The 21,973-nt window shown below is 39.8% G+C and overlaps 1 long non-coding RNA gene across 1 annotated transcript; it reads left to right on the forward strand.

Moving 5' to 3' along the window:
• The first annotated feature begins 1,728 nt into the window (after positions 1–1,728).
• LOC120372439 lies at positions 1,729–21,599 on the forward strand. The gene is made up of 5 exons (XR_005584967.1): positions 1,729–1,900; positions 4,325–4,448; positions 20,343–20,473; positions 20,653–20,740; positions 21,573–21,599. It is a non-coding gene; the product is annotated as an uncharacterized LOC120372439 (long non-coding RNA).
• The last annotated feature ends 374 nt before the right edge of the window (positions 21,600–21,973 follow it).

The raw sequence follows: 21,973 nt of genomic DNA on the forward strand, positions 1-21,973 counted from the left end.
TTTATTTATTGATTTGTTTATTTATTGATTTTGTTGCTGTTCTCAGGATTCCCAAGAGTGAAACGTGCAAATGCCAAATTCTGTGAATTTATATCTTGAAAACATACAGTGCCATCTGTGGTTTGGTACAGCTCCCATCAGCAAATAAATGTTGGAGTAGTTCAGTACAACAAATACTTCCTTTTACCTGGGTCCCATGTTTCTGATATCTTGCTGTGTTTACTAATATTTATTTATTTATTTATTTAGCATGAAGAATGGCTGGGAATGATATCAAAAGACTGCGACTCTGTGGTGGGTAACCCCACAGAGTGTTACCCACTCTGTGGTGGGTAACAGCCTTGCCAGAATTCAACTTTCAATAGGAACTTTAAGAACCCGAATCCCTCCAGGTGTAAAGAAAAAATTCTCTTTGCATACAAAATCTAATTCTCGGGATCTCACAGACTGCGGCAGACCTTATGCCTTCTGTCTATTAGCGGTCTTGCCTGGCCTAATGAATCTGTTTTTCCTTCATCACATGAAGCCATGGTAGCTATCAAGTGCATTACTCTGGATCATATCTCAGCCATGCTGCCATTACAAACCATTGCTACTGGACCTCAGAGTATGGACTATCCGGCTTAAATATATTAATGAAGTTTATTTGGTTAAAACCAATGCCACTTGAAAGAGAAACTTTGGGCCAATATTTTAGGCCTGGCTTGACATGAGTAATTGGACTTGGGTGAGGCTTTATTTTTTGGGAGACAGGATTAGGGAGGCAAATAAATTAGCAGTCTTGAAACAGAATGTCCAAACTAGCTAAGATAAAGGGGAACACTCAGGGAACTATTTATAATGGACAACGGATAAGATAAGTCAGAAACGTAAAGAGCAAGCTGTACATAGCCAATGCATGGACAGAGGATTGATTCCTACAAAGAAACTAAGCTGAGCCCAAAACATGTGATGTGATGTATAGTAAATGCAATGTCATGTGTAAATGTACACAAAGGAAGAGGTTTGCTGTGTAACTTTGGATGTGTGGTACGCCCTATACCCACCTACCATGCTTGAATCTGATCAACTCAGTGTAGCTTTGTTGTATGCCAAATAAAGGGACCTGAGGGATAAAACTGGAGCTGAACTGAGTTCTTGAGGAACAGAGCGGAAGAGGTCTCAGAGGAACCCCAACAAATATCATTCCTGCACCTGAGCTGAGCTCAGAATAGGGACTGAGGGAGAGGTGTAAAGGTAGCTTAGGCCATCTTTCTGCCTACCCTATGCTGGGACTGCCAGTAGCTGGTTTGGCCGGGGACACAGAGTAGAGCAGCTGCCACTAACTTGTCTTCAGCTACCAACATCTCGTATGGCAATGCCCCAGCCATGCATCCCTCCCTCCCAGAAATGCCCCTTGCAAGCTTCTGGAACTCCAGCAGGGGATGGCATGCAGCCATTTACGCTGCCTCTGTGTCTGCTAAGGAGGCCCCTACATTGGGGAATTCCTCAAAGAGGCCTTTATGGCAGCTTTATGGCCACTTTATATCAGCAGAGCTGATGGGCAAATGTGAATTGGTCTCCTTTAAGAGTAGTGATAGAACCCAGCATAGCAGTAGTGTGAGACAACTGTTATTGCATCACAACATCTGGGCTTGTGACTAGGGCAGCTGCTCATGCCGACTGTTGGGAGTCATGGCAATACAGAACAACCAGGTGGCAGTTGGGGTAGCAACGTGACACTTTGAGAGTTACTAAATCAAATATTAAACAATGGCTTTTACGTTGAAATGTTTCAGAATTCCAGGACAAAAACCAGGGCAGATGTGAAGAGAACAGTTTCCTGTATCATGGTGCTGGAAGAACTATTACAAGTTGACTTTCTCCTGGTGCTCATGTGCTATATTTGCTTTGCATAAGAGTAGGTATTTTCTTTCTTTCTTCCATTTATATCATGCTTATCCCTATGGTAAGTTGAGGTCTGAGCTGTATAGGCACAGGCCAAAGTGTGAGCGGAGTGTGAGTGCATGGAAAGATAATGAAATCAAGACTCGAGAATTTCTAGCTTGTTGATGATTTTACTCAGGTGTCAGCTATGTCGAAACACAGTGGACTAACTAGTTTCCTTTATGTTTGTACTCATTTAGTTAATTTCACTGTCAGTTCCTTTTGTATTTAGCCATGTCTGCACTTAAAGCTTGCAGCGGCACAGCTGTAAGATCGCTCGCGTAGCCCCATTATGCTGATGGGAGAAATCTGCCCTGTTGACATAATAAAACCAACTCAATGAGCCACAGTAGCTGTGTTGGTGGGAGAACGTCTCCCGCCGACATAGTGCCGTGCAAACAAGTGCTTATGCTGGCAAAGCTTATGTCTCTCAGGAGTGTGTTCTTTCAGACCACCGAGTGACAAAAGTTTTGCCAACATGAATGCTAGTGTAGACATGTCCTTAGAGACCTTATTCTGCTCCAGTCTTGGTCAGTGGGAGTTCTGCCATTAACTTAGATGGAACGAGATCAGGGCCTAGCACAGTGTTGCAATGTTTGGGTTGCAAGAACTACAAGAGAATACTTATTTCTTAATAAAACAAAATAAAGCCCTAGAGATGGGCCCCAACTAAAACCTGAAGTCACAAACTCCCTAACTTTGGGAATGTTCCAGTGTGGATCCAGATCTCCTATTTCCCTCATGAAAAAAGGAAAAATTGTCTCATTGGAAATTAAAAATACTGTTCACAGAAATATTTTCATTGGTCTTAAGTTTCATAAAGGCTTTTATAAAGCTAAGGCCATAAAATCAAACCCGCATGTAGGGGCTGTCAGGTTCCAGATCAGCTAGGACCAGCGGCTGGCCTGCTCCCCGTGTAACTTCACTGCTTGGCAGCCTATGAGTGCAGCTGCACTGCCTTGGAACTGATGGCGTAGCCACAGCCCCTGACTTGCTGCTCGGCCTGGCTTATAGGCCTGGCTGCCACAGTAGATCAGTGGCTGCCCCATGCGTTCCATGCCTGTAGCTGCACTTGCCCTTGTTTCAGTCCCTGCTCCCGTCCTGCTACTGGCTTCAGTTCCTGGCTCTGCCTCTGGCTTCTGTGCCTCCAGTACTGACCCTTGGCTTGCTCCTGGACTCTTAGTTCAACCACTAGGTCTGACTGCCCATGGGTAAAGACTCCTGTACCTATGTAGATTCTATTAAGATTAATGGAGCTCTGTGTGGGCATGTGAATCTGTCTATGTGGATCCATGTGAACAGGGCCGGTGCAACCATTTAGGCGACCTAGGCAGTCGCCTAGGGTGCTGGGATTTGGGGGGCACCATTTTCTTTGGCAGCGACCGCGGTGGCCGGATCTTCAGCCACCCCAGTCGCCACTGGAATTTAGGCGGAGGGAGCTGGGACAGGGGAGCACAGGGAGGGCCGCCTGCAGCAAGTAAGGGGGGGGTAGCGGCATGCAGGGGAACTCCCCGCCCCAGCTCACCCCTGCCCCGCCTCCTCCCAGAGCATGCTGTGGCTGCTTCATTTCTCCCGCCTCCCAGGCTTGCGGTGCCTAAGCTGATTGGTCCTGCATGCCTGGGAGGCAGGAGAAGTGAAGCAGCCACGGCGTGCTCGGGGTGCTCGTGCTTGTGCGCGGAGCAGGGGTGATCTGGGGTAGAGGGGTGCCTCAGGGCAGAGGGTGGGTAGCTTCTGCAACGGGGGTGCCTCAGGGCGGGGGCATGGGGCGGGGCACTCAAGGTGGAAGTTTCACCTAGGGCGAGAAACATCCTTACACCGGCCCTGCATGTGAAGGATCACGGATTAAATTTCGGCTGAGTTTGACCTGACAATGTCGTTCATGCTGTTCAGCTTCTCTGGTGCTCTTTACTCAGACTGGAGTGTTATCAGCAACTTCAGTGAGCACACTATGGCAGCTTTAGGGTTGCTAACGTATAAAACGGAAAGCTCTCTAAACTTTCTAATAAAAGAAATGCTTCTGTGCTTAGCCTTTAATGTATCTAAAGAAAACTGATTTGTTTAGGTAAATTTGGGATCTTTTGTAAACTTTGAATATGGTCTAGCTGGTGCCGTGTGTATTTTTCATCTTAAGAGACAGCAGGAGTTCATTGCCAAATTGGCTGCCTGCCTTCTGTTTCATTGACCTCTTTGCTTTCTTTTTAGAAAATGTAAATAGCTCTAAAATGTTTATAATTCCTTAAGGAAAATGTGCTTTGGTGTTATATATTGTAAGAAGCGTTCACTAATTTAAGAAAGGAGACTTATTCAGCTAAATTATCTCTTCACAGTTACCTATAGTGCAACTTTTTATTTTTATTATCATTTCTGTAGCAACTTAAATGTATATGGAACTTTACAGGAATAAAAGACCTGGCCCATATCCTCAGAAGCTTCCAATCTCAGGCCCTGATCGTACGAACACTTAAGCATATGTTTTTGCTTAATTCCCAGTAGGATTAATGGATCTGCTCACATGGGAAAAGGTAAGCACATGTTTGCTTAAATGTTTGCCCACACAGGTCTTAAGTTAGGTTATATACAGATGAAGGACTGAACGCATCATAAAATAATTGTAAAATGTCACTTTAATATGGAATGCTATTGGTTTTAAAATTTAACAATATAATAGCTGGGGCATAGATTCTTGTGAACATTGAATACAACCTTCTATCTTCTTCCCAGGGCAGAATTTGGTGGTAATGATATGAGTTATTATTGAGGTTAATTGTATTACTGTGGAAAATATGGGGTTATTAGTGTGCAAGTGGTTTCAGCAGGGATTCTGAATCTATAAGGAAAGCAGGATTGGCTCTCTTGATATTGCATCCCACTATCCCCACCCTTTCCTTTTATTGTACTTTTTAAGAGATTCTCTAACTGCTTGTATATGTGTGTGTGTTTTCAATTTGGTTCATCTGCAGGGTTGCTGAAGGCAGCAGGGAAACACAACAGATACACTGTGATGACACTCAGAACAGTTTTCACAATCATTATTTATTTATTCATTTCCAGTAGTGCCACAACATGTCAAGTGCTGTAAACATTCCCCCAAAACACAAAGGTGCCATCTCTTTCCCCCAAAATGCATTGACAAAGGGAATGAAACTAGTATTGAAAGAAGGCAGCGAAACTGCAAGTGGTGATTCACTCTTTGATTACCGCTATAAGGCCTGATTCTGCACTCCTTACTCAGGAAAATGCACATTGACTTCAATGTCTATTTTTAGAGTACTACTGCTTGCAGCTGTGTCCCTGAATTCAGTTCATTGAATTGCCACATAATATAGCAGGAGAAACCCTGCGGATAGGAACTGGAGGAGTAGGTAAGAATCCTGGGTTAGTACTGGAATCAGTGACACGGTTTGGTACGTTGCTGAAATTAGTGAGTGTTGACACGGTCACCTGACTGCATTTTCAAACCTCTGAGGTTTCAGAACCATTTTATAATACACTGCAGTGCATGCCCTCTCATCTCTTATTGCTAAATTATTAAATACTGAATTAATTTTAGAGCAAAGCTACATGTAACTTGACTGTGCATGACTTATGCAACCTACTTAGACAATTCAATTTTTTGTAACAATGTTGCTTATCCATATTTTACATGTTATCACTGGAAATGTCTCTTTGTTTTTCTCCTTCTGTGGGAAGTGCTTAGACCTTATAGGCTTAACACAGCCCTCGGATAAATTATTTAACTGGAAAATCATATTTTATGTAGGTAAAAGTGTGGATTTCCACCTTCCATTCCAAGCCTTCTACACAAGTAATACGAGAATTATGTAGAAGTGAACAGGATTTCTTTGTAAAACTAAACTGCTCTAATGTGTTACAAAATCATGTTAGTTACACATACGCAGCATTGATTAGTGTACTTCCGTATTGACTGAAATTGTGCATATGTTTGAAATAAGTTAACTTTAGGAACAGAACACTTTGCATTCATGGTCTATAAGTTAAGATTTCTAAAACTAGCTCGGGGATTTAGCCCCACAAATTCCACTGATTTTTATTTATTGGGAGCTGTGTGGTTAAATCCTCAGGTTGACTTTTAAAAGCTCAACCTTTGTGCTTTTCCTCTGAATATTTCAAAGTACTTTGGACAGACAGGTGAGTATTTTTACTACTATGTTACAGGGGGTAAACTGGGGCACAGCAAACTGACTTCTCCAAAAAGGGAGAGAAAAGCTTCTCAGAGCTGCTGCATTTGGCCCTGATTCTGGTGTCATTGAAACCAGTTCCTGAGTCAGGAATAGAATCTAGGTCCTCTAACTCCCAGTCCTAGCCTCTAACTACTAGAGAATCTGCACCTCTGAATCAGTTTGTCAAAAACTTCAGAGGAAGGTGAACTTTTAAAAATATTGGAATGGCTGACAGAGCCAAAGTTAGTATTTTTTTATGAAATGTTTAAAGCCAGACATAAATATGTGAGAGAGCTGAGCTGCTCAGTCACCTGGAGTTTATGACTTGACTCTGAACCATTCATCTCATCAGGAGCCAGTCTTTGATTATAGTTTCATATTTCAGTTAGACAGTATTGTTGTTTGATGACAATACAAGTGGGTTTTAGTAGAGCAGAACAGAGTCTTTGACTCAGAATTAGTCAGAATCAAAACTGCTTCCACAAACTGGGCTGGTTTTTTAGAAATGTGGAGTGTGCTCCCCCCACCACTCCATGATACTTTCATTGAAGCAAGACAGTACGACAGATTCTGCCACTCCTACTCACATTGAGAAGACCCTTGCACCGTGCATAGCCTCACTGAAATCAACGTGAGAGAGGATGGCAGAAGATGGCCTAACATTTTCTGCACTACTTGGATGTCAGGGAAATTTTAAGACAGTTCTTGGTGATTAGTTTTAAGCTGAGTTGTCACTTCATGGTAGTTGTATGGATTGTCTCACATGGTATTTCTTCTGGTTTCCTGAAGGACTGAGACAAGTATTCTAAAGGTTAGAAGATCCATTTTCATCCAGTTTTTCAGTGGGTGAGGCTGCCTTGATTGAGTTCTCTTTGAGCCAAGTTCAGCAATCAAAGCAAACCTCAAACTCTCTATTTCACTAGGCTCTGGAAATAAGGGGCCCCTTGTTACAATTTCTTTACAGTTACCAGAACCTGTCTTGCTCTCATATTATAACCTACCCAGCAAATCAGAGCCTTGCAATACCATCTTCTGGAATTCTTATTAGTTATTTCCAGCAAACTGCTTTGCTTTACAATACTTGAGATTCCAGGGACTCAATGCCTACTGTGTGGGATAGGCATGTTTATGTATATAAATCGAAAGAAATAAGAGTGTATACAGTCAATAAAACTGTAATGTTCTATTATCATTATTTTACACAAATCAGAAAGCTGTCTGCTTTAGTTCATGAGTTCTCTCAAACCTTCCATAGCATGCACCACATATTGGTAGACATTGTTTTTAAGCTTTCTTGGTTGTTTGCACAGACAATCCTCAGCTATTCCAGAATACTGTGGCCTTAGTTTTAAGGAAAGCTTCACCTTTAGAATTCCATTGTGATTTCCACAACTGCATCTGAATTTTGATAACCCATTCCTCTCGATCAACTTAAAAATATACTATGCATTTTAAGTGAGACATATTAGTTACATTTTCCATTCAGTATTGCTTTGCTGACTCAACTGTAAACTTTAATAGTTTTTATATTCTGGATATTTTCATTTAAAAGCCACTGCCCCCTAATAATCACTCATGACCAGACAGGACTTCATAGAAGCCACACTAGTTTAATACTACCTATTAACCATCAGCCTCCCTATTTCCATTTACCATGCAAGCCACAGGGTAAAGTAATTACATTCGAGAGACACTTGTTTTTGATGCCACTCTTGATTTAAAGCCCCAAGTAATTACATTTAATAAAATCCACAACTCATAAACAAGCTATTTTGTTGTTCATTTTGCATAGTTCAGCAGTTATCTTCATACTCTGCTGTTCATGCTATGTTTTCCTGTACCAGCTACACATCTTAGAAGATCTTTACCAATCACATTCTGTGTTCATTGCTTTGTTGACCTACATGTATATTCTTTTTGTAAGAGCTGAATATATTGATAGCTGATTTCTTGGATACACTCAGATCAGAACAACTTGTTCAATTAATTCTGATGCCTAATAGCACTCCTTACTATAACTGGTCCTGCAAGGTCAAAATGTGGGAAGGAAATTCACAGAACTGGGCATGTCCATATCAGTGTCTGGATGTGTGAAAGTTGAAGATGTGCCTTTGCAGCCTAAAGGGTGGTGTCCATACAACTTGACCGAGTCCACAGTATGCCAGTTCTAGAAATCCTATGGCACAACAAAGATATGAAAAGTCAGTTCAGGGAAACAATAAGCAAGGATTTGACAAGAAGGTATTCCCCTTTATAGAAAGCAGCAAAGAATAAGCTTGGTGTAAGACATGCAAAAGGAGCTTAGCTGAACTCCAGTCCAGTAATCTCCTGCAGAGCAATACACAGAACCTTATGCTAGATGTACTGAACTGGAGCAGTTTATTGCTAGAGACCCACCCCAGGAGGATTTAAGTACTAACCCCAGTCTTGTTATGCTGAGCTGGGAACTCACGAGTAATGCATGCTAGTAAGGATGTAGTTAACCTTTCTATTGCACAAACGGAAATAGTTGAACATGTAACGCAAAATGCTAATTGGGCACTGCAGTATTATAGCCAGGGTTCTTCATAGTCATCATTAAAATATGCCCAAACCTAGTAAAATATATATCTCAATTACGAGACTCCACAATTCAATTTTCAAAGCAAACAACCATTTTATCTGAAAATTTGGCTGGATCAACAAACCAGACAGTTCAGTCAACAAATTATGAAACTCAATCCCCAAAGTATATGGGAAAAGTAACTACTGCCATAATGTATGCAGTCTGATCATTAAAGTTTGGACACATTTATTGAACTAGTAGAATATGTGCTTGGGAATGGAATGACATGGCATCTCATAACACAAGGATCAATAGAACACTTATGCCATATGAATCCTTAAGATGATGGTTTATCTTTGAGCTGTTTTCTAGCTGGTATATTATCTCAAACCACTCAGACAAGTATCCTGAAAAAATAAAGAACTCTGAAGATTATGATTCAAGAAAGTTTAGTTTAATCTCTGAATAATAAATAAAATCCTTTTGAAGATATTATGCATGCATTTGAACAGGCATAAAGATTTTATCTGCTATTTTAGAAGAATGTGAAAATAAGAGTTTGATTTCCTTTCACTTATGTTTAAGCGAACACTATTAACTGTGCAGTTAACTGTCCAGGAAGGGAGAAAAAAAACCCGACATACTATTTGAATCTCAGATTTAGCTTTTGTTGTCTCAGGAGGCTAACCAGGAAGGCAGAGCAAAGGAACTGTGTAACCACAAAAATATGAAAGAGAAACTTTTGGACTGTACATATATGAATTTCCATTGCATATGTTAGACATGTTACTGATCTCTTAACTGATCATTAATAATTAGAATCACTTGGAGATGACTTTATTCATTTCCAATTCCAAAAGATAAACTGGAATATTAAAAGAAAAGCTTAAATGTTCTTAACCAGCTACTTGCTGACCAATACACTAAATAGTTTGATTCAGCTCAGTTGCACATCTCTGCTATACTCTTTCCAGAAACCTACTGGACTTTGAAAACCTGGATATAAATGAATTCTCATAGTTATCTAGTACTAGGCTTCTTAAAATCAACATAATGTTTTTTCTAAGATGCACATTATTTCTCAATCATTGTGCAATGACTTTGCTGGCACTCAGTTTTGGGACCAAACTTAGCAAGTAAGTGGACACAACTCTCATTTAAACAAGTGAGTCGTTGTTGTGCCTAATTATACCAGGGTACATTTAGTCTCTCCTCCATAAGGATGACCTGCAAGAAGATCAGTTTCTTTGCCAGTAGAAATTATTTGTTCGGATTAAGGAAGGGGAACCATGCTGAGTGAGTTTTCAGTATTTTAAATAATAGGAAACATATCCATGCTACTGTTAATTCCCAAAAATGGGCATTAGCAATATACATTTTATTTAACCAAATTATATTTTAATAATTCTCTATAGAAGATTTACCTCAATGTACTAATGTGTTGATATCAATATACATACATAGTAGAACTATTTATATATTCATCACTGTATTCCCTCTGATATATTACTTCCCTTCCCTAAACAGCACTTTGTCTGTTGCAAAACTGTTCTGTCTTCAGATTTTTCACTCTTCTCTACTGGTTTCCATTTCTCTTGGTCTTTTTGCATTTCTAAATCCTAGTAATCTTTTGACATCCAGTATGATGACCATCTCCTGAACATTTTTTCTTCTATGGGTTTGTATCCTTACAAACCTGCTTGCTACAGTATGATTAAGAGTTTTTCCATCTTCCATTCTCATTCTCATCAGTCCTCTCAGCTTTCCATTTCTTCCCCCTACTTTGCTCTTAGCAGTAAATATCCTTATGATATTTACAAGACAAATAATATTTGAATATTTCTTTTGGTTGATATTTCCATTGGAAATATCACAAGCAGTCATGTTTCCATGATATTTCCATTGACATTAACATCAGCAGAACTACATCCAACAGGGTTTGGAGGGCAAAAATGAGAGTTCACTGAAAACGTAGTGTGTTCACCTTGACCCTTTTTATTTAAGAGCTTGACAAATGAAAGCAGTAAAACAAACACAATTAATTTATTTGGAGAACTAAAGCAAGTTTACCTCTTGCAGACCAAAATTTATATGTGTCTATAGCAAGACAACAATCTAGATAATTGAGATTTGGATTTTATTTTGAATTAAGGCAGGGGTTCTCAAACTGGGGATTGGGACCCCTTGGAGGTCATGATATTATTATGTGGGGGGTCGCGAGCTGTCATGTTCCATCCCAAACCCCGCTTTGCCTCCAGCATTTCTAATGGTGTTAAATATATAAAAAAGTATTTTTAATTCATAAGGGGGGGGGTCGCACTCAGAGGCTTGCTATGTGAAAGGGGTCACCAGTACAAAAGTTTGAGAATCTCTGAATTAAGGTAACAGGTGACCTTTTTTAAAGGGTGGTTTTTATTACAGGATTTATCAAAATGTGAGGAAGATTTGAAAGTTTGATCCAGTTGGCTCTCAAGCTTCTTACTGATGTCAGAGATGATCTGTACCTGCGGAGTGCAGGGGGACAGAGTGAGGGTAGTGGTTTCAGCAGATGTTACTGAACATGCTCAGTCTGTGTGAGCGTGCTCAGTAAAAGCAAAAGCAGCAAATCTGGGGGGTGGGGAAGGGGGAGCACATGACCCCACATGCTCCCTCCCCACATGCTGTCTCTGGTGGTGGTTACTGTATTTGTTTTAGTTTGAGGGTCAAGATTTTCAAAAGGTAGCTATTGATTTTGGGTGCCTCAAGTTTTGGGTTCCTAACTTGAAACACCTTCTAGGGAGCTGATGTTAGAAGGTGCTGAGTACCTACCCTTTGAACATGTTTTTATGACTGCTGTTGCTATGGAGATGACATCCTTTGTGTGTCAATCTACAATGAATGTGCCATTTGGAGTCTCATGAAGCTGACCAGGTAGGTAGAGAAACTGTGTAACCAAAAATATATGCGAGATAAATCTTGGACTCTATGCCTGTGACTTTCCAGTGCATATTTTGACACACCTCTTATTCTGAGGTTCTGTGGTCTGTGATGTGCAGGCAGTCAGATTAGATGATCAGGATGGTCTCTTCTGGCCTTAAAGTCTGAGTCTACAATCTTAACTATTAGAATCATTATATGCTGATTCTACAATCATTAATTATTAGAATCACTCTCAGATTGTTCAATATTAATGTAATATTGCTAAAGATAACATGGACCATTAAATGAAAAGCTAAATGTTTTTAACCAGCTACTTGATCATTAAACTGAAAAGGTTTTCAGATGCAGCTCCATTGCACACCGCTTCTATCCTCCTTCCAGAAGAGAAGCCTACTGGGTTTTGAAGGCCTGGATATAAAAGAAGTCTTGATAATTATCTAGTATATCAGGTCCCTTAAAGTGCCTCAGGATGGACACCTACAACTACTAGTCACTTTTTAAAATCTTGGCTTGGATTGTCTACAGTTTAAATCCTGTTCTGTATTTTTTCAACATTTGGGCACCATCTACTGTGAAGGGAGAATGTCATGAGCATTAGCTAGAATAGTGAGTACCCAGATTGGCAGTTGCTATTGAAAAGAGAGTATCTCCTCTACAGTTACTACACCTTGGTATCTGAGAAAATCAGAGTTATTTGTACAGCTCCCTCAAAAAAAAGTTGTTTCCATTTTGTAGGGGTTGAAATGGAACAATTAAAAATGAAATAAGTCATGATCTTTTATTTCCCCTTCTGTTGATTTTTCTGGTTTCCCCCTCCCCCTGTCTTGTCACTTAATAGTGCCCAGACTTGGATTTCCCCACCCCCACACATTTCCCCACCCCCTGTTTTCCCCCTTCTTCCACTCTGTACCTTTTCAAAATGTCTCCAACTTTAGAAAAGACACAGAGTTGGTAGAGTGACCAGCCTGTAAGAAGACTTTAAAATGTTTTGTGTTTTGAGAAATAAAACAAAAAACATTTGAAATGAAATGAAACATTTTTTATTTCATTTCAAAATTTCCCATCAAGAAGAATTTTTCAGCCAAAGTCATTTTCAATTACACCCTTTGATTTTAGCAGGAAAAATTGTTGGTTGAAAATTTTCAAAAGCTTTTGTAGTTTGGGTGGTTTTTTCAAACTTAGATATGGTAACCACAAAGAAATCTCAACTTTGTTTTTTTAATAATTTTCATAAAGAAAAATTAAAAAGATAAATGACTTATAGGTTGTCTGTTACTAAATACTGCACATTTCACAGGATACCCAATAAAATTGTGCAATTACACAATTTAAAATCTTATCAGTGTTGCAAAAGAAGATAATACAAAATCAAATAAAATTACAGAGACATAACATGGTAGGATGGGGGTGACAATAATGATTAAAAAAACATACACAAATAGGGAAGGAGGGAATGGAGGGCAGAAAGAGGGAGGGGAGAGGTCAGGTGGAACAGAAATCTGGCATTATTTAAGCTATCTCAGCATTCTTTATCCAACTATATTGAGATATAGGATCCAGATTTCTTCAGATTCATATAATTGCTGTCTATGTCAATAAGCTATTCTTTCTTTCACTGCTCCCTCAGACACGTCTGAATACCGCTGTTCTTTCATGGACATAAGCTTACTCCTCCATTTGTGTAAAATCATCCACTTGGTAATCCTTACAGCCACCAAAACACAAAATCTTTGTGGTGGAATTAAACCACGTCAAGGTTTCTATGCTGGATGGCAATAATTTGTGGCAATGTATTATTTTTGAAAAATTGACCCAAAGGATCTATGGAGGAGGTGTCCAATTTGTGCAGATCTCTATACACATTAAATAAGTCCTCTTCAATATCTTTAGTGATGTACATAATTTACCATGTTTATCATGGATGACCGTGATTTTGCATGCAGCGGTCCCTTGTCTGAGGCGGTTTTCCAGCTTTTTCACACAATTCCCAGAAGTCCTACCTGAGTTGAAACAGGGCAAATTCAGCCTGCACTGAGTGCAGCTTATTGAGTTCATATCTACAATTAATCAGAGGTTGCAGCAAATCTGCAGATAGATCTGTGGCATAAGACAAATCGAGCTCTTTTACTTTTATCTGTAGGACTATCATTTTTTCCATGTTCCCTCTTCTTGACAGATGCAAAATTTATAATTCTATCTCTCAAATAGGTTTTGAGTGGCTCCCACAGTAACCTATTAGAAGATGTTGAGGGTTCATTTGTCTCCAGGCACAGGCTAATTTCTTGTTCAAGAAAAGTTTTGAAATGGGGATCTAATAAGTGAAGAATTAAATCTCCATCTACATGGCTGTTTCTGACCCGGTCTGTTGCTATTTGAAGAGTTATAGGCACATGATCAGAGATGGCAGTTAGTTAATTCTGTAATTGACTCCTCCATTAATACAAGTCCCTGGGAATCAAAAAGAATTCTCTAGAGGAACAGGGGCTACCCTATAGAATAGTCCTTTCCCATTGGATGTATAAAATGACAGTTATCACATAGTCCCTGATCTTCAATGTGCAGCTCCAGAGCCATTCTAGTTTGGTTGGCTTATGAGCCTGAGGCCAAGATTTGTCCACAGAAGGATCAAGCACCTCATTTAAAACCAAGTAGGGATATGGTGTTCTCGATATAACTTAGTAAAAACCTATGAAAGGTTTCAGGATCATCAAGGTCAGGCTCATACATATTAGCAATGATTTGTTCAGATCAATGTATGGTGACTTTAAGGATTAAAAATCTGCCTTGATCATCTGAAAGTGACTCAGACTGTTATTGCCAGAGCTTTATGGAAGAGGATGGCTACGCCTCTGGATTTGGATCAGAAACAGCAAGACCCTGCTTTTCCTATCGAGTCACGTTCTAATTTAGCAGCCTCATTTGCGGTCAAGTGTGTCTCCTGCAAAAGCACTACATCTGCCTTTGGTTTCATTAATAATAAGTATACTTTTTTTTCTTTTAATTGGAGTGTTGAGACCCTTTACATTCCAGGGAATAAAATTAAGATTCAGGATCCCTTTCGCTATGTTAAGGATTATTTTTGTACGTGTAGTCTTACAAACGAAGGTGTTTGTACAATTTGTTCTATTACATATTGTCCTGCTTCCCACATAGAAACCAATGTGGGGGCGGGGGGAGTCTATAGACGAAGTGTCTTAGACATTTATTCCACAGATTTTGGATTACACTGCAAGATGCTTTCCACTTGTCAGACTTCCGGGGAATAGGGAGGAGAGGGCTCTGGAGAGGAGGAAGGGAAGAACACAAAAAGCCAAGTTACAGCAAAAATATAAAAACATACAACTTATTTTACCAACCATAGTAGATCACAAAGAAAAGGAAACAATTATCAAACACTTCATGCTTTAAACAAAACTAAACCAACTCAACCAAATCCCAAGGGTTGGGCTAGGGAGACATACTATCCAGGTCAGGAGCTCCACCATGATTCATGATTGAGATGATTATTTAACCTTTTTTTTGCCATACTGCAAGGTAGTAACTACATTGCAGGAGACAGAAAGGATGCATACACTCCACAACCATATTTCTTAACTCGGGATGTCAAAGATATGCCTGTATACTATCCCCTAATAGGTAATCTTTTTCAGTGTGCTAAAGCAAACCCTAGAGAGTTGGTAATACCGCTTGGTGCACTGAGTGAGACATGTGTTTATGGGAACTATTCTCCCAGGGCCACATGTTCCCTCCTATTTTTAGTTTGCAACCAAACATTCAGTTTTCCCTTCCCCATATTAAATAAAAATAAAGCTTTTACAGGAGCAATCTAACAGTTTCCACAAATTGTAAATTATGGCACCAAAGAACACAACAAATAATTCAACTGAACAAGTGATGCTTCCATATTAACTTAATGTTCATGTACTCGGAGTTTGAGCTTTTACAAGGTGCTAGGGTGGGGGAAAGGACTGCAGAGATTGAGGCGGGGATTCAGAGTAAGACGGGTTGGGGAAACAAGGGGAAAGAGATTAGGGAAGTAGCAGGTGGAGGGGGAAGGCATTAGGGGGAGAAGTGCAGGAGACATGGAGGGAAATGGAGAAGCAGGGGCAGGGTGAGAAGGAGGAAGCAGGAGGTGATAGGGAGAGCAGAAATCACTGTCTTTGTAGCTCAGCAACTCACACTGGTCTTCTTTTCTGCTCCATTGGTCATAGTGGGTATGGCTACATTGCTCAGCTCCCGTGAAGCTTTCTGTGATGTCTTGCGGGGAGGAGAGCTGTCTCACACTTCCAGCACATGGGATGTCAAGCTGCTGGGCATTGAGGACCCCCAGGAATAAGGCATTTCCTACTGGTACCAAAAAGTGGAGCCCTCACATTTCTACAGAGCAACAGGGAGCTATGCTGCCCCCTACTGTTCTCTTTGGTGTACATAGGTGCTGAGCTCACAGTACTTGAATAATCACAAAGAAATGGTTCATGTTGATCTGTTCCTTTAGGAATGCTGTCAAATGTTTCATTAATTCCCAAGCAAAAACACAGGAGCAGGGATACTTAGTATTGCTAATACACAATTTAAATAAATCCTGTCCACAGTCACATGAGATCAGCTTGGAGTGAGGTCCTCTGCTGGGATGTTTCCCATTCAGCCATTTGATATACATGCCCCAAAAGTTAAATAATAATAATAATTAATAAAGGGATAAGCCTGGAGCAGAAGAGGTAACCCAAATAAGTATGTTAGTTAGTCACAGTAACTTGGTAAGTTCATAGATGCAGGTAGGGCAGACATGACAAATGGGAAGTAAACTTGTCATAAAATAGAACAGGTACTCAATCAATGTAGGCTATTTAAAAATGTCCTGCTTTTTGTGGCTTTAGGAACAGATGCACTTCCTCACCAACCTTGACATGAAACTTAGCTGGGAGCTTTATAACATATCTGAGCCCTTGCTCCTTGGCAAATTCCTTTGCTCTGCTAAAGCCTGATCTCTGTTCAACCACATCTTTTGCAAAATCTTGAAAAAATTGTTATCTTATTTTGTGGCATCTCTCAAAACATTTTTCCCATGAGCTAGCTTCATTATTTATTCTTCTACAGTAAATCTGAGAAATTTGACAATCGGTGCATGAAGTTTGGCATTTGAGACTGGCTTAGGCACCAGGGACCTATTTGCTCTCTCTAAATCAAATTTAGAATCATCCGGCAGGCTGAGCAGTTCTGAAAGGAGCCGGGGAACAAATTCTAGTAGGCTGCCTTTCTCTGCTCCTTCAGGAACTCTCTAATTCTCAGTTTATTGTGCAGAAACCATCCCTCAGAAGAGGTCTGCCAATTTAGATTTAAGAGAAGCAGGCCAGTGAGGCTTCTCTGCACCTGGGCAGAGAGCCCTTGTATCTGACATTTCACCAATGATATTCTCCTTTTGGCTTCATTTACCCACCCTGTCAGTGCTTGCAGAGAAGAGTTAATTGAGGAAGCAGCGGTCAGTTGCATTGTGGTCTTGATAGCGACTGTGCAGCAACTTTCTCCAGCAAGTCCATCATACACACAGTGCGCTCAGCTGCAGCTATCTTTTTCAGGAGGTAGAGGACCTCCTTTCTCTTTGGTTTTTCAGCTACTTGTAGAGCTTCCAGTAGACAAATCTTTGTCTGAAGACTCTCCAGAGATTTGGAGGTATCTGTTCCTTGATTGGGAAGGGTCAATCAGGGGTCCTGGACTTGGAATGGAAATGGATATTAGCTGATGGCTGTGGAGCTCAGTGGATCTGCCCCTCCATGCCACACAACACCCCCTGGCATTTGATAACCCGAAAGCTTGACTTTTTAATGGCAAATACTGTAATTTTAAGAAAAGTTTTTTGTGAGATGGACCCCTTTGAATTACAAGATACAAGTAAGAGAAATAAAACCAAATAGGTTTATGTCTCTGATTGAAGCAGCAGAAGTATAAGTGAATGCAAATAATTAATTTTGTTCTTTAAAAGTTACTAAAGTTAAATCAGCAAAAAAGTCAAAACCACAGGTTCTCTAAATGACAAGCAAGTAATTAGGGACATGGGTTAGAACATGGGCCTTGTCAAGTATAGTTAGGAATGTAGGATATGCAGTGCCAGATATGATCTGTATCTTGCCTCTACCAATGGTCAAAATCTTCTTTCAAAGAAAGACAAATCCCTTTCCCTACACTGAAATAATACATATAGGGTGAAATGCTTCCCCACTGGAGGCAATGGGAGTTTTGCCACTGACTTCTATGGGTTTGAGGTGTCGTCCATAGCCAATTGTACACAGCATGCTTTGGGTGTGGGATGGACACTTCCTTCCTGATACAAACAACATCAAGTCTAATCAGCTTAAACCCTGAAGCATGAGATCTGATTTCCTTATGTTAACATGCATAGGTATAGCTATTCCGGGAGAGGGAGAAGGAGATAACTCATTCCCTCCCAGAGGAAAAATCTGCAGGAGAAAGCCATGGAAGGTGAACATGTTCCTATTGCACAGATTCCTCTGAATTCTTCTGTTGTGTGGATGGGTTTATGCCATGTGGCAGAATCAGAGAATCCAGCACCCAAATCCCATGATTGCATAGGATGTCCCTGTTCCTCTGCACTAGCTTCAAGGCCCTGGCCTGCCTTCTCTGCAAGGATCTCAAGCCCAACAGAAAGCCCTTTTCAGAGTTTCAAGAAGGAGTCAAGGGGACCCTGTGGAATACACGCTATCCTTGGGAAAGTTCAGCGTCAGGGTCTGAATTTTGAGGTTCAGTTCAATGAATCCTTATTAGTACAAAAATAAAGCAGGAATGGGTTTGCTAAATATGATTCTAATTGCTAATTGATTCTAATTGATTCATTTTTTCTCAGATTATATCTAATTTACCTTACATTAACAGAGACTAAACACAATTTTGTTTTAATATGTCATGTATTTTGTGCTCTAGACATCTATAAAACCTTGTGCAATTAAGCTCTTGACAATGTTGTTCATTATCTAACATATTATGCTCATTTTCTATCCACTTTTTATTGTTCAAATTATAAAACTTTAAACAGGAGAATTAGAGAGAACAGCAGAAAACAATCCTGAGGAAAAAATAAGCTTTCTATCTTGCTTTTGGGAAAGAAGAATGTCAGCTGCATGACCCTTGAAGATAATAAGGGGGATGGTGAACCTCAAAGTTCAAGAGGTTCACTTTGGAAGAGTACTGAAATAACATTGTCTGGGGCTTAATTGCATAAGGTTGAGAGATGAATCAGATCAGATCTTCTCCTGGGATGAAGGATGCCAGTAGAATATTGAAGCTAGGTCTGAGACTCATATCATGTGATGTGATCTTGGGGAAGCACCATGCGAAAGCAGGGGAGAAGAAATGGATAGGTCTTTTCTGGGAAAGAGTAGCCAGGAGAGGGCCCAGGGAAGGTTGAGCTAAGCTGTAACTTGATTTATGCTGCTTTTGATAAATGTAGTATTTTTTTTAAAGTAGTACTGTAACATGGAAAGGCTTGGGGAAAAGATACAGGCCAAGGTTTTCCAAAGTGACAAGCGGTTTTGGAAGCCTCCGTTCTTGGTTGTCAAACTTAAGATGCCTTTTAAAGGGCCTAATTTGCACAGGGTGGTGCTCAGCTCTTTCTGAAAATCAGGTCCCTTCGAGGTGTTTTAAGTTGGAAACGCAAAACGTAAGGCACTCAGAATCACTAGTCCTATTTGAACACCTGGGCCATAGATTTGAATGCAGCAGGAGAACTATTTTTCAGTATGGAGGGAGTGTAGCCTTTGAGGCTTCAAGAGGACTAAGTGCAGATGGAAGGGATGCAGTTTAGGATTTGTAATGTAACAGCCAATTTAATAGCATGTCATTTGTTGTTCAGATGCAGGAAAATTGCTGGTTATATAGTGCTGTAAACTATAGAACATGGCTCTCTGAAAAGCACTTACTACAGGTCTCCTTGAACATGTAGCTCTCAATTCCTGTAGTCTCACTATTACTGGTTCCCCTTTCCTTGCTCCTTTCCCTCGGGGTCCTAACTCCCAATCATTTGAATCTAGAAGCACAATAATAATGACTTTCCTATTACTGAGCCCTCCAGACTAGAGGAATGCTGGGACATTCAGTGAAAGGAAACCTCGGGCCCCAGGGCCTTTTGTTAATTAATGTTTGTGTGGTGCTTTGAAAAAGAATGTTAAGCACCAATGAGAAGGAGGATAGCTCTACTGGGTTGCTTGTTGATTTGGCTGGTTTGTGTCAGCACAAACATTGTGTAATAAAATCACTGAACTCAAAAAAGTTTCTGCCTGAAATGCCATCTCCTGGAGGACCCAAAAGGACTAGCCTGGAATATTAGGATGTTTCCTGACAATATGTAATGGTAAGTGTAGGGATGAGAAATGTCCAGAAAGAAAAATGGTTGGTGGCAATTTTGTTCACATGCATAGAAGAAATTCCACCAGTAACCATATTATGGTGGATGAATCATGTTAATGTTGCTTTTATAATTGTATAACACTATTAACCTACTTTATCCAGGCTGCAAGGTACTATTTGTAGTGTCAACAATGATTCATGGCATTTCAGTTCATCACATGATCTCATGGGAAATGGCACAAGATTTTGCAGTGGGAATGGAAATCGTGTTTATGCTATATATATGCAAATATTTTGAACGACTGTCCCATGAAAATTCAAAGAAGGATGTTACGGTTAAAGAATTATGATGTGGTGTTAAATTACACTCCAGGAAAGTGGAAATACTATACCCAGCCAATCTGTTTTCACAGGCTGACATAGAGAAAAAGACCAACAGTTACCCTTGGAGAAGAGACCTGTAGATGGAATTACAACTGTTGCTGTGCTCCCAATATTTCAACAAAGACAGCATAAAATCTAGAGGGGCAAAGATGTGCCTGAGGTAATGCATAAAACTCTTAGGGAGATTATTTGGCCATTCTTTAAAGTGAGTGCCTGAAATATGATTGTAATTTCAATTTTATAGAGTCATATCATTCCCATTACAAGCTGCTAAACATCAATAAGTACAGTCTTAATAGTCAACTGGCACATAAATATAACTCTTCTGCTTTCTTTTAGGTATTACAAGTTTCTGTGACAGTGAATTAACTTGTGACATAATAACTTCTTTAAAAAAGAACTTTAATTGGAATTCACTCGACAAAAGGTATTTACAGATTTAAGCATGTGAAGGTATGGCATACTACAAGCACATAGTTATTACCGGAGAACTCATATAATTATGTAGTTAAAACTGTACCATCCCCAGTATCATTCCTGTTTGTGCTTCTGGCTTCGATATCATCCAGCAAAATTCAGTCTTGATAATTATGGAATCCATTCTCTCTTAGTACTCAGAACAATAAAGGAGATAAAATCTGACCTGAGATAATTTAGTATTCTTGTTTAACAAAAAGAGTTAAAGTTATATTTGATTATCTACATTAAAGAGATTAAATTATTTTGGGCAGGAATCAGGAAAATGTAGTTCTTAGGGAGAAAAAATAAATACATTATAAAGACCTCAACATTTTCATATCTGAAACAAACCTTGCCCTGAGGAAGGGTCTTGTGGTTAAGTTCCCGGCTATGAGTCAAGAGAAACTGGATTTAGTTCTTGGTACTGCCACAGAGTTCCTGAGTTTTCTATGGCAAAGTCACTTAATCGTTACATGCTTTTATAAAATGGGGTAATATTTCACTAGTTTACAGGGCTGTGTGAGGATAAATTCATGAATGATTGTGGGCTGCTTACATACCACTTAATGTTGGCCATAGAAGTATTTGAATAGCTCAACATCTCAGGCCATATATTTTTGTGTGTGTGTGCATATATCTATACAAAAGTAACTCATCTAGCTTGCAAGTCTTTTATTGCACCATTAAGGCGAATTAAAAACCAGAGAGTTGCTCCTGGAGATATATTATGGGGTATTTGACGTGGTTTACCAATTTAATTTCTGTTTGTTCTTTTTCTGGTTCTTTCACGCTGCCACTAGCTAACATGTTGACTGGTGAGACGGGACAAATGCTGTGGATTCATTTTCAGGTAATCTCTTCTTTAGCATTTTATTGACAGCATAATAAGATGATTTTACTGCAGAAAAAGCCTGTGGAAATCTTAGATGTCAGGGACTGAATTTATTCAGCATGAATATAAATGCCAGCAACAGGATGGATATTATGACCCTCTTGTGACAGAGTTGTGACAGCCATGCCAAGCTCATGAATGTCTGAACTACAGGACAGCTTAATTAAAGTCAGAGGAAAAATTTGTAGTTGAGAAAAAAAATTAAGGTGACAGTCTTCCACTTGAAAACACAGAAAAGGGAATTAACTAAAAGTGTAAAGAATACCCACTTCTTCTTGGGCTGTGGACTTAGTCCATGATCTAAGCACT

This window comes from Mauremys reevesii, linkage group 9 (genome assembly GCF_016161935.1).
Source record: "Mauremys reevesii isolate NIE-2019 linkage group 9, ASM1616193v1, whole genome shotgun sequence".
Taxonomy (NCBI): domain Eukaryota; kingdom Metazoa; phylum Chordata; order Testudines; family Geoemydidae; genus Mauremys; species Mauremys reevesii.